At 54.0% G+C, this 11,290-nt stretch overlaps 2 long non-coding RNA genes across 2 annotated transcripts; one reads left to right on the top strand and one right to left on the bottom strand.

The window, feature by feature from the left end:
- Positions 1 to 2,086: 2,086 nt before the first annotated feature.
- Positions 2,087 to 5,123, top strand: LOC140897636 (uncharacterized). Its single transcript, XR_012154770.1, has 2 exons — positions 2,087 to 2,481; positions 3,591 to 5,123. It is a non-coding gene; the product is annotated as an uncharacterized LOC140897636 (long non-coding RNA).
- Positions 5,124 to 5,223: 100 nt separating this feature from the next.
- On the bottom strand, positions 5,224 to 7,658 carry LOC140897682 (uncharacterized). The gene is made up of 2 exons (XR_012154785.2): positions 6,336 to 7,658; positions 5,224 to 5,771 (listed from the first exon to the last, which is right to left on the bottom strand). It is a non-coding gene; the product is annotated as an uncharacterized LOC140897682 (long non-coding RNA).
- Between the last annotated feature and the right edge of the window lie 3,632 nt (positions 7,659 to 11,290).

Below are 11,290 nucleotides of genomic sequence, written 5' to 3'. Positions count from 1 at the left end.
CCCAGTACTGGCCCCCAGCGCCTGCGCCCCCCCAGTACTGGCCCCCCAGCGCCAGACCCCCCCAGTACTGGCCCCCCATGCCCCCAGCACCACCCCCTCTGCGCCCCCAGCGCCAGACCCCCCACTGCTCCCCCAGCACCACCCCCTCTGCCCCCCCAGCCCAGCGCCTAATCTCCCCCCCACTGCTTCCCCAGCGCCTGCGCCCCCCAGTACTGGCCCCCCAGCGCCAGACCCCCCCCAGTACTGGCCCCCCATACCCACAGCACCACCCCCTCTGCGCCCCCAGCGCCAGACCCCCCACTGCTCCCCCAGCACCACCCCCTCTGCCCCCCCAGCCCAGCGCCTAATCTCCCCCCCAGTACTGGCCCCCCAGCGCCTGCGCCCCCCCAGTACTGGCCCCCCAGCGCCAGACCCCCCCAGTACTGGCCCCCCATGCCCCCAGCACCACCCCCTCTGCGCCCCCAGCGCCAGACCCCCCACTGCTCCCCCAACACCACCCCCTCTGCCCCCCCAGCCCAGCGCCTAATCTCCCCCCCACTGCTTCCCCAGCACCTGCGCCCCCCAGTACTGGCCCCCCAGCGCCAGACCCCCCCAGTACTGGCCCCCCATACCCACAGCACCACCCCCTCTGCGCCCCCAGCGCCAGACCCCCCACTGCTCCCCCAGCACCACCCCCTCTGCCCCCCCCAGCCCAGCGCCTAATCTCCCCCCCAGTACTGGCCCCCCAGCGCCAGACCCCCCCAGTACTGGCCCCCCATGCCCCCAGCACCACCCCCTCTGCGCCCCCAGCGCCAGACCCCCCACTGCTCCCCCAGCACCACCCCCTCTGCCCCCCCCAGCCCAGCGCCTAATCTCCCCCCCACTGCTCCCCCAGCGCCTGCGCCCCCCCAGTACTGGCCCCCCATGCCCCCAGCACCACCCCCTCTGCGCCCCCAGCGCCAGACCCCCCACTGCTCCCCCAGCACCACCCCCTCTGCCCCCCCCAGCCCAGCGCCTAATCTCCCCCCCACTGCTCCCCCAGCGCCAGACCCCCCCAGTACTGGCCCCCCAGCGCCTGTGCCCCCCCAGTACTGGCCCCCCAGCGCCAGACCCCCCAGTACTGGCCCCCCCAGTACTGGCCCCCCAGCGCCTGTGCCCCCCCAGTACTGGCCCCCCAGCGCCAGACCCCCCCAGTACTGGCCCCCCATGCCCCCAGCACCACCCCCTCTGCGCCCCCAGCGCCAGACCCCCCACTGCTCCCCCAGCCCAGCGCCTAATCTCCCCCCCAGTACTGGCCCCCCAGCGCCTGCGCCCCCCCAGTACTGGCCCCCCATGCCCCCAGCACCACCCCCTCTGCGCCCCCAGCGCCAGACCCCCCACTGCTCCCCCAACACCACCCCCTCTGCCCCCCCCAGCCCAGCGCCTAATCTCCCCCCCACTGCTTCCCCAGCGCCTGCGCCCCCCAGTACTGGCCCCCCAGCGCCAGACCCCCCCAGTACTGGCCCCCCTTACCCACAGCACCACCCCCTCTGCGCCCCCAGCGCCAGACCCCCCACTGCTCCCCCAGCACCACCCCCTCTGCCCCCCCCAGCCCAGCGCCTAATCTCCCCCCCAGTACTGGCCCCCCATACCCCCAGCACCACCCCCTCTGCGCCCCCAGCGCCAGACCCCCCACTGCTCCCCCAGCCCAGCGCCTAATCTCCCCCCCAGTACTGGCCCCCAGCGCCAGACCCCCCCAGTACTGGCCCCCCAGCGCCAGACCCCCCCAGTACTGGCCCCCCATACCCCCAGCACCACCCCCTCTGCGCCCCCAGCGCCAGACCCCCCACTGCTCCCCCAGCCCAGCGCCTAATCTCCCCCCCAGTACTGGCCCCCAGCGCCAGACCCCCCCAGTACTGGCCCCCCAGCGCCAGACCCCCCCAGTACTGGCCCCCCATGCCCCCAGCACCACCCCCTCTGCGCCCCCAGCGCCAGACCCCCCACTGCTCCCCCAGCACCACCCCCTCTGCCCCCCCCAGCCCAGCGCCTAATCTCCCCCCCACTGCTCCCCCAGCGCCTGCGCCCCCCCAGTACTGGCCCCCCATGCCCCCAGCACCACCCCCTCTGCGCCCCCATCACAGTGCTTGGAGCACTGGCCTGCTAACCCCAGGGTTGTGAGTTCAATCCTTGCGGGGGCCATTTGGGATCTGGGGCAAAAATTGGGGATTGGTCCTGCTTTGAGCAGGGGGCTGGACTAGTTGACCTCCTGAGGTCCCTTCCAACCCTGTTACTCTGTGATTCTGCCCCCAGCCCAGCACTGAACCCCCTGCTCCCCCACTCCTGCTTCAGAAGAGCTATGTGGGAACTTGTAACTGGTGGCAATTCTATTCGTAGCCCGTGGGAGAGAAAGCAAAGCACAGGCTCCTAAGGGTATCCCGCTGAGGCAGAGCAATGCAACCTTAAAGCCCTAGGCAGAAGGGAAAGAAATTCGGGTTCTCCACCCAAGAGAGGTAATGGCTGAGGGTATGTTTACACTACGGAATAAGGTCGAATTTATAGAAGTCGGTTTTTTAGAAATCGGTTTTATATATTGGAGTGTGTGTGTCCCCACAGAAAATGCTCTAAGTGCATTAACTCGGCGGAGTGCTTCCACAGTACCGAGGCTAGCGTCGACTTCCGGAGCGTTGCACTGTGGGTGGCTATCCCACAGTTCCCGCAGTCTCCGCTGCCCATTGGAATTCTGGGTTGAGATCCCAATGCCTGATGGGGCTAAAACATTGTCGCGGGTGGTTCTGGGTACATATCGTCAGGCCCCCGTTCCCTCCCTCTCTCCCTCCATGAAAGCAAGGGCAGACAATCATTTCGTGCCTTTTTTCCTGAGTTACCTGTGCAGACGCCATACCACAGCAAGCATGGAGCCCGCTCAGGTAACCGTCACCGTATGTCTCCTGGGTGCTGGCAGACACAGTACGGCATTGCTACACAGTAGCAGCAACCCATTGCCTTCTGGCAGCAGGCGGTGCAATATGACCGGTAGCCGTCCTCGTCATGTCCGAGGTGCTCCTGGCCACGTCGGCTGGGAGCGCCTGGGCAGACATGGGCGCAGGGACTAAATTTGGAGTGACTTGACCAGGTCATTCTCTTTAGTCCTGCAGTCAGTCCTATTGAGCCGTCTTATGGTGAGCAGGCAGGCGATACGGATTGCTAGCAGTCGTACTGTACCATCTTCTGCCAGGCAGGCAAGAGATGAGGATGGCTAGCAGTCGTACTGTACCATCTTCTGCCGAGCAGCCATGAGATGTGGATGGCATGCAGTCCTTCTGCACCGTCTGCTACCAGCCAAAGATGTAAAAGATAGATGGAGTGGATCAAAACAAGAAATAGACCAGATTTGTTTTGTACTCATTTGCCTCCTCCCCCGTCTAGGGGACTCATTCCTCTAGGTCACACTGCAGTCACTCACAGGGAAGGTGCAGCAAGGTAAATCTAGCCATGTATCAATCAGAGGCCAGACTAACCTCCTTGTTCCAATAAGAACAATAACTTAGGTGCACCATTTCTTATTGGAACCCTCCGTGAACTCCTGCCTGAAATACTCCTTGATGTAAAGCCACCCGCTTTGTTGATTTTAGCTCCCTGAAGCCAACCCTGTAAGCCGTGTTGTCAGTCGCCCCTCCCTCCGTCAGAGCAACGGCAGACAATCATTCCGCACCTTTTTTCTGTGCGGACGCCATACCAAGGCAAGCATGGAGGCCGCTCAGCTCACTTTGGCAATTAGGAGCACATTAAATACCACACGCCTTATCCAGCAGTATATGCAGTACCAGAACCTGGCAGAGCGATACCGGGTGAGGAGGCGACATCAGCGCGGTCACGTGAGTGATCAGGACATGGACACAGATTTCTCTAAAAGCATGGGCCCTGCCAATGCATGCATCATGGTGCTAATGGAGCAGGTTCATGCTGTGGAACGCCGATTCTGGGCTCAAGAAACAAGCACAGACTGGTGGGACCGCATAGTGTTGCGGGTCTGGGACGATTCCCAGTGGCTGCGAAACTTTCGCATGCGTAAGGGCACTTTCATGGAACTTTGTGACTTGCTTTCCCCTGCCCTGAAGTGCATAGATACCAAGATGAGAGCAGCCCTCACAGTTGAGAAGCGAGTGGCAATAGCCCTGTGAAAGCTTGCACCGCCAGACAGCTACCGGTCAGTTGGGAATCAATTTGGAGTGGACAAATCTACTGTGGGGGCTGCTGTGATGCAAGTAGCCCACGCAATCAAAGATCTGCTGATATCAAGGGTAGTGACCCTGGGAAATGTGCAGGTCATAGTGGAAGGCTTTGCTGCAATGGGATTCCCTAACTGTGGTGGGGCCATAGATGGAACCCATCTCTATCTTGGCACCGGAGCACCAAGCTGGCGAGTACATAAATTGCAAGGGGTACTTTTCTATAGTGCTGCAAGCTCTGGTAGATCACAAGGTACGTTTCACCAACATCAACATGGGATGGCAGGGAAAGGTACATGACGCGTGCATCTTCAGGAACTCTGGTCTGTTTCAAAAGCTGCAGGAAGGGACTTTATTCCCAGACCAGAAAATAATTGTTGGGGACGTTGAAATGCCTATATGTATCCTTGGGGACCCAGCCTACCCTTTAATGCCATGGCTCATGAAGCCATACACAGGCAGCCTGGACAGTAGTCAGGAGCTGTTCAACTACAGGCTGAGCAAGTGCAGAATGGTGGTAGAATGTTCATTTGGATGTTTAAAGGCGTGCTGGCGCAGTTTACTGACTCCCTTAGACATCAGCGAATCCAATATTCCCACTGTTATTACTGCTTGCTGTGTGCTCCACAATACCTGTGAGAGTAAGGGGTAGATATTTATGGCAGGGTGGGAGGTTAAGGCAAATCGCCTGGCTGCTGGTTACGTGCAGCCAGACACCAGGGCGGTTAGAAGAGCACAGGAGGGCGCGGTGCGCATCAGAGAAGCTTTGAAAACCAGTTTCATGACTGGCCAGGCTAAGGTGTGAAAGTTCTGTTTGTTTCTCCTTGATGAAACCCCCCGCCCCTTGGTTCACTCTACTTCCCTGTAAGCTAACCACCCGCCCCTCCTCCCTTCAATCACCGCTTGCAGAGGCAATAAAGTCATTGTTGCTTCACATTCATGCATTCGTTATTCATTCATCACACAAATAGGGGGATGACTACCAAGGTAGCCCAGGAGGCGTGGTGGAGGAGGGAAGGAAAATGCCACACAGCACTTTAAAAGTTTACAACTTTTAAAATTTATTGAATGCCAGCCTTCTTTTTTTGGGGCAATCCTCTGTGGCGGAGTGGCTGGTTGACCAGTGGCCCCCCCACCGCGTTCTTGGGCGTCTGGGTGTGGAGGCTATGGAACTTGGGGAGGAGGGCAGTTGGTTACACAGGGGCTGTAGTGGCGGTCTGTGCTCCAGCTGCCTTTGCTGCAGCTCAACCATACACTGGAGCATACTGGTTTGGTCCTCCAGCAGCCTCAGCATTGAATCCTGCCTCCTCTCATCACGCTGCCACCACATTTGAGCTTCAGCCCGCCGCCTACTCTCTTCAGCCCACAACTTACTCTCTTCAGCCCGCCACCTCTCCTCCCGGTCATTTTGTGCTTTCCTGCACTCTGACATTATTTGCCTCCACTTATTCGTCTGTGCTCTGTCAGTGTGGGAGGACAGCATGAGCTCGGAGAACATTTCATCTCGAATGCGTTTTTTTCGCATTCTAATCTTCACTAGCCTCTGGGAAGGAGAAGATCTTGTGATCATTGAAACATATGCAGCTGGTGGAGAAAAAAAAAGGGACAGCGGTATTTAAAAAGATACATTTTATAAAACAGTGGCTACACTCTTTCAGGGTAAACCTTGCTGTTAACATTACATACATAGCACATGTGCTTTCGTTACAAGGTCGCATTTTGCCTCCCCCCACCACGTGCTACCCCCTCAACCTTCCCCCCTCCCTGTGGCTAACAGCGGGGAACATTTCTGTTTAGCCACAGGCAAACAGCCCAGCAGGAATGGGCTCCTCTGAGTGTCCCCTGAAGAAAAGCACTATTTCAACCAGGTGACCATGAATGATATCTCACTCTCCTGAGGATAACACAGAGAGATAAAGAACAGATGTACACTGCAATGCTTTGTTCTACAATGATTCCCGAGTACGTGTTACTGGCCTGGAGTGGTAAAGTGTCCTACCATGGAGGACGCAATAAGGCTGCCCTCCCCAGAAACCTTTTGCAAAGGCTTTGGGAGTACATCCAGGAGAGCCGCGAATGCCAGGGCAAAGTAATCCTTTCACATGCTTGCTTTTAAACCATGTATAGTATTTTAAAAGGTACACTCACCAGAGGTCCCTTCTCCGCCTGCTGGGTCCAGGAGGCAGCCTTGGGTGGGTTCGGGGGGTACTGGCTCCAGGTCCAGGGTGAGAAACAGTTCCTGGCTGTCAGGAAAAGCGGTTTCTCCGCGTGCTTGCTGTGAGCTATGATCATCATCATCTTCTTCTTCGTCCCCAAAATCTGCTTCCGTGTTGCCTCCATCTCCATTGAAAGAGTCAAACAACACGGCTGGGGTAGTGGTGGCTGAACCCCCTAAAATGGCATGTAGCTCATCATAGAAGTGGCATGTTTGGGGCTCTGACACGGAGCGGCCGTTTGCCTCTCTGGTTTTCTGTTAGGCTTGCCTCAGCTCCTTAAGTTTCACGCGGCACTGCTTTGGGTCCCTGTTATGGCCTCTGTCCTTCATGCCCTGGGAGATTTTGACAAAGGTTTTGGCATTTCGAAAACTGGAATGGAATTCTGATAGCACGGATTCCTCTCCCCATACAGCGATCAGATCCCGTACCTCCCATTCGGTCCATGCTGGAGCTCTTTTGTGATCCTGGGACTCCATCATGGTCACCTCTGCTGATGAGCTCTGCATGGTCACCTGCAGCTTGCCACGCTGGCCAAACAGGAAATGAGCTTCAAAAGTTTGCGGTTCTTTTCCTGTCTACCTGGCCAGTGCATCTGAGTTGAGAGTGCTGTCCAGAGCGGTCACAATGGAGCACTCTGGGATAGCTCCCGGAGGCCAATACCCTCGAATTGTGTCCACAGTACCCCAAATTCGAGCCGGCAAGGCCAATTTAAGCACTAATCCACTTGTCAGGGGTGGAGTAAGGAAATCGATTTTAAGAGCCCTTTAAGTCTAAATAAAGGGCTTCATCGTGTGGATGGGTGCAGGTTTACATCGATTTAACGCTGCTAAATTCGACCTGAAGTCCTAGTGTAGACCAGGGCTGAAAGTCAAAAACCTTAATTGGGTTACCTGAAGGGATGGCAGTAGGGGAATACACGTGCAATTAACTAAAACTGGGGCAGTCTGAACTAAGGAAATGTTTGAAAAATTTCTCATTTGTCAACTCTGGTTCAGCTCCTCCCCTTCAAGGATGCTGGGAGCCTCCCACATCACCTAATTCCTCTCTGAGCAAATCTGATGGACAACATTAGCAGCCCCTGGCTCATCCACAGTGGGACTGACAAACCTGAGTGGAGGCAACCCCTCCTTAGCCATAGGAAAGTTTTCAGGACTGCCCTTGTAGCCAAAGCTAGGGGCGGCGCTGGAAAGGCTCCCAGGTCAGTGTTTACAGAGATATATAACAATCAGTTCAGCAAAAAGAAAAGGAGGAGTACTTGTGGCACCTTAGAGACTAACATTTATTTGAGCATAAGCTTTCGTGAGCTACAGCTCACTTCATCAGATGCATCGGTGCATCCGATGAAGTGAGCTGTAGCTCACGAAAGCTTATGCTCAAATAAATTGGTTAGTCTCTAAGGTGCCACACATACTCCTTTTCTTTTTGCGAATACAGACTAACACAGCTGCTGCTCTGAAACCTGTCAGTTCAGCCTGATTGTGTCTTGCACATTTCACTGTGGGTTGTTCATCTACTGCAAAAGGCAAAAGCCAGGTGCACTATTTACACTTTCCTGCCAAGACAGTGACCCTGGCAGGGGTAAGACACCCTACGAGCAAGGAATGCTTTGTACCAGCATGGCAAACAAAAAAGTAAGACGTTTATACCTCCCCCCCCCACGCGGCAGAGAGAGAGCGCCTCCAACTCTCACCTTTGAAATATCCTGCTGGTTATTACTGCACAGGAGGCTGTAGCCCTGTGCCAGTACCTAGAACCTCACTAACGCAGTATTGGGGTCCCTCATTCCTGAGGACAGGAACCAATGCTTCAGCCTAGAACCATTCTAGGCTGGAAGAGATGCTTTGAAGTGGTGCAGGTCCCTACAGCTTTGGCAGAAGCCTGAATGCAGCTTCAATGGTGTTCAATGGTGGTTGTTTCAGGGGGTATAAGAATCTGCAGCCTCACGAAGGCACCTTTCAGTTAAGAGGCTACCCCAAACACCCCCACACTGTGGCTCCTGTAGGAGATAGAAGTGTGTGTATAGGTTGGAGGAGGCTAGGTCGTAAAGCGACACTGTTCCACTCCAGCCGCATTATCTCAACCCTCCAGCAGTGGCCTAATGAGAGCTTAAGTCTCCCATGTAAGAGGTCACCATTAGCTAGCATCAGAAGGTCTAGATGGCAGGAAGTAGGCCTCAGCTGTAGAGAGGAGGGAACAGAAGTTGATAAAGTACAGGTAGGAACTGAAGAGAAACTGAGCCATTCTTTACAGGTGTCAAATCTGAGGAACTGTTCCAGATTGACAGGTTTCAGAGTAACAGCCGTGCTAGTCTCTATTCGCAAAAAGAAAAGGAGGACTTGTGGCACCTTGGAGACTAACCAAGTTATTTGCGCATAAGCTTTCGTGAGCTACAGCTCACTTCATTGGATGCATACTGTGGGAAGTGTAGAAGATCTTTTTATACACACAAAGCATGAAAAAATACCTCCTCCCACCCCACTCTCCTGCTGGTAATAGTTTATCTAAAGTGATCACTCTCTTTACAATGTGTATGATGATCAAGGTAGGCCATTTCCAGCACAAATCCAGGGTTTAACAAGAACGTCTGGGGGGGGGGGGTAGGAAAAAACAAGGGGAAATAGGCTTGAATAAAGACTGGGAGAGGCTAAGTCATTATGCAAGGTAACCTAAGTTAATTGTATCCAATTTGCAAATGAATTCCAATTCAACAGTTTCTCGCTGGAGTCGGGATTTGAAGTTTTTTTGTTGTAATATAGCAACTTTCATGTCTGTAATTGCGTGACCAGAGAGATTGAAGTGTTCTCCGACTGGTTTTTGAATGTTATAATTCTTGACGTCTGATTTGTGTCCATTTATTCTTTTACATAGAGACTGTCCAGTTTGACCAATGTACATGGCAGAGGGGCATTGCTGGCACATGATGGCATATATCACATTGGTAGATGTGCAGGTGAACGAGCCTCTGATCGTGTGGCTGATGTGATTAGGTCCTGTGATGGTGTCCCCTGAATAGATATGTGGGCACAGTTGGCAACGGGCTTTCTTGCAAGGATAGGTTCCTGGGTTAGTGGTTCTGTTGTGTGGTATGTGGTTGCTGGTGAGTATTTGCTTCAGGCTGGGGGGCTGTCTGTAGGCAAGGACTGGCCTGTCTCCCAAGATTTGTGAGTGTTGGGTCATCCTTCAGGATAGGTTGTAGATCCTTAATAATGCGTTGGAGGGGTTTTAGTTGGGGGCTGAAGGTGACGGCAAGTGGTGTTCTGTTATTTTCTTTGTTAGGCCTGTCCTGTAGTAGGTGACTTCTGGGAACTCTTCTGGCTCTATCAATCTGTTTCCTCACTTCCGCAGGTGGGTATTGTAGTTGTAAGAATGCTTGACAGAGATCTTGTAGGTGTTTGTCTCTGTCTGAGAGGTTGGAGCAAATGCGGTTGTATCGCAGAGCTTGGCTGTAGATCAGTGCCGCTGATCTGAAGGTATACATTGTCCCCAAATGTAAAATAGTTAAGCCGTCAAGAACACTATTCCCGATAATGTCACTGCTAACCTGGTGGCTGAACTTTGTGACTTTGTCCTTACCAATAACTGTTTTACATTTGGGGACAATGTATACCTTCAGATCAGCGGCACTGCTATGGGTACCCGCATGGCCCCACAGTATGCCAACATTTTTATGGCTGACTTAGAACAACGCTTCCTCAGGTCTCGTCCCCTAACGCCCCTACTCTACTTGCGCTATATTGATGACATCATCATCATCTGGACCCATGGAAAAGAAGCCCTTGAGGAATTCCACCATGATTTCAACAATTTCCATCCCACCATCAACCTCAGCCTGGTCTAATCCACACAAGAGATCCACTTCCTGGACACTACAGTGCTAATAAACGATGGTTACGTAAACACCACCCTATACCGGAAACCTACTGACCGCTATTCCTACCTACATGCCTCCAGCTTTCACCCAGACCACACCACACGATCCATTGTCTGCAGCCAAGCTCTGCGATACAACCGCATTTGCTCCAACCCCTCAGACAGAGACAAACACCTACAAGATCTCTATCAAGCATTCTTACAACTACAATACCCACCTGCGGAAGTGAAGAAACAGACTGATAGAGCCAGAAGAGTTCCCAGAAGTCACCTACTACAGAGCAGGCCTAACAAAGAAAATAACAGAACGCCACTTGCCGTCACCTTCAGCCCCCAACTAAAACCCCTCCAATGCATTATTTAGGATCTACAACCTATCCTGAAGGATGACCGAACACTCTCACAAATCTTGGGAGACAGGCCAGTCCTTGCCTACAGACAGCCCCCCAGCCTGAAGCAAATACTCACCAGCAACCACATACCACACAACAGAACCACTAACCCAGGAACCTATCCTTGCAACAAAGCCCGTTGCCAACTGTGCCCACATATCTATTCAGGGGACCCCATCACAGGGCCTAATCACATCAGCCACACTATCAGAGGCTCGTTCACCTGCACATCCACCAATGTGATATATGCCATCATGTGCCAGCAATGCCCCTCTGCCATGTACATTGGTCAAACTGGACAGTCTCTACGTAAAAGAATAAATGGACACAAATCAGATGTCAAGAATTATAACATTCATAAACCAGTCGGAGAACACTTCAATCTCTCTGGTCACGCAATTACAGACATGAAAGTTGTGATATTACAACAAAAAAACTTCAAATCCAGACTCCAGCGAGAAACTGTTGAATTGGAATTCATTTGCAAATTGGATACAATTAACTTAGGCTTGAATAGAGACTGGGAGTGGCTAAGTCATTATGCAAGGTAACCTATTTCCCCTTGTTTTTTCCTACCTCCCCCCCAGACGTTCTTGTTAAACCCTGGATTTGTGCTGGAAATGGC

Source organism: Lepidochelys kempii, chromosome 14, assembly GCF_965140285.1.
Source record: "Lepidochelys kempii isolate rLepKem1 chromosome 14, rLepKem1.hap1, whole genome shotgun sequence".
Lineage (NCBI taxonomy): Eukaryota > Metazoa > Chordata > Testudines > Cheloniidae > Lepidochelys > Lepidochelys kempii.
The sequence above is the reverse complement of the archived record's forward strand: the minus strand, read 5'-3'. Positions and strand labels throughout refer to the sequence as shown.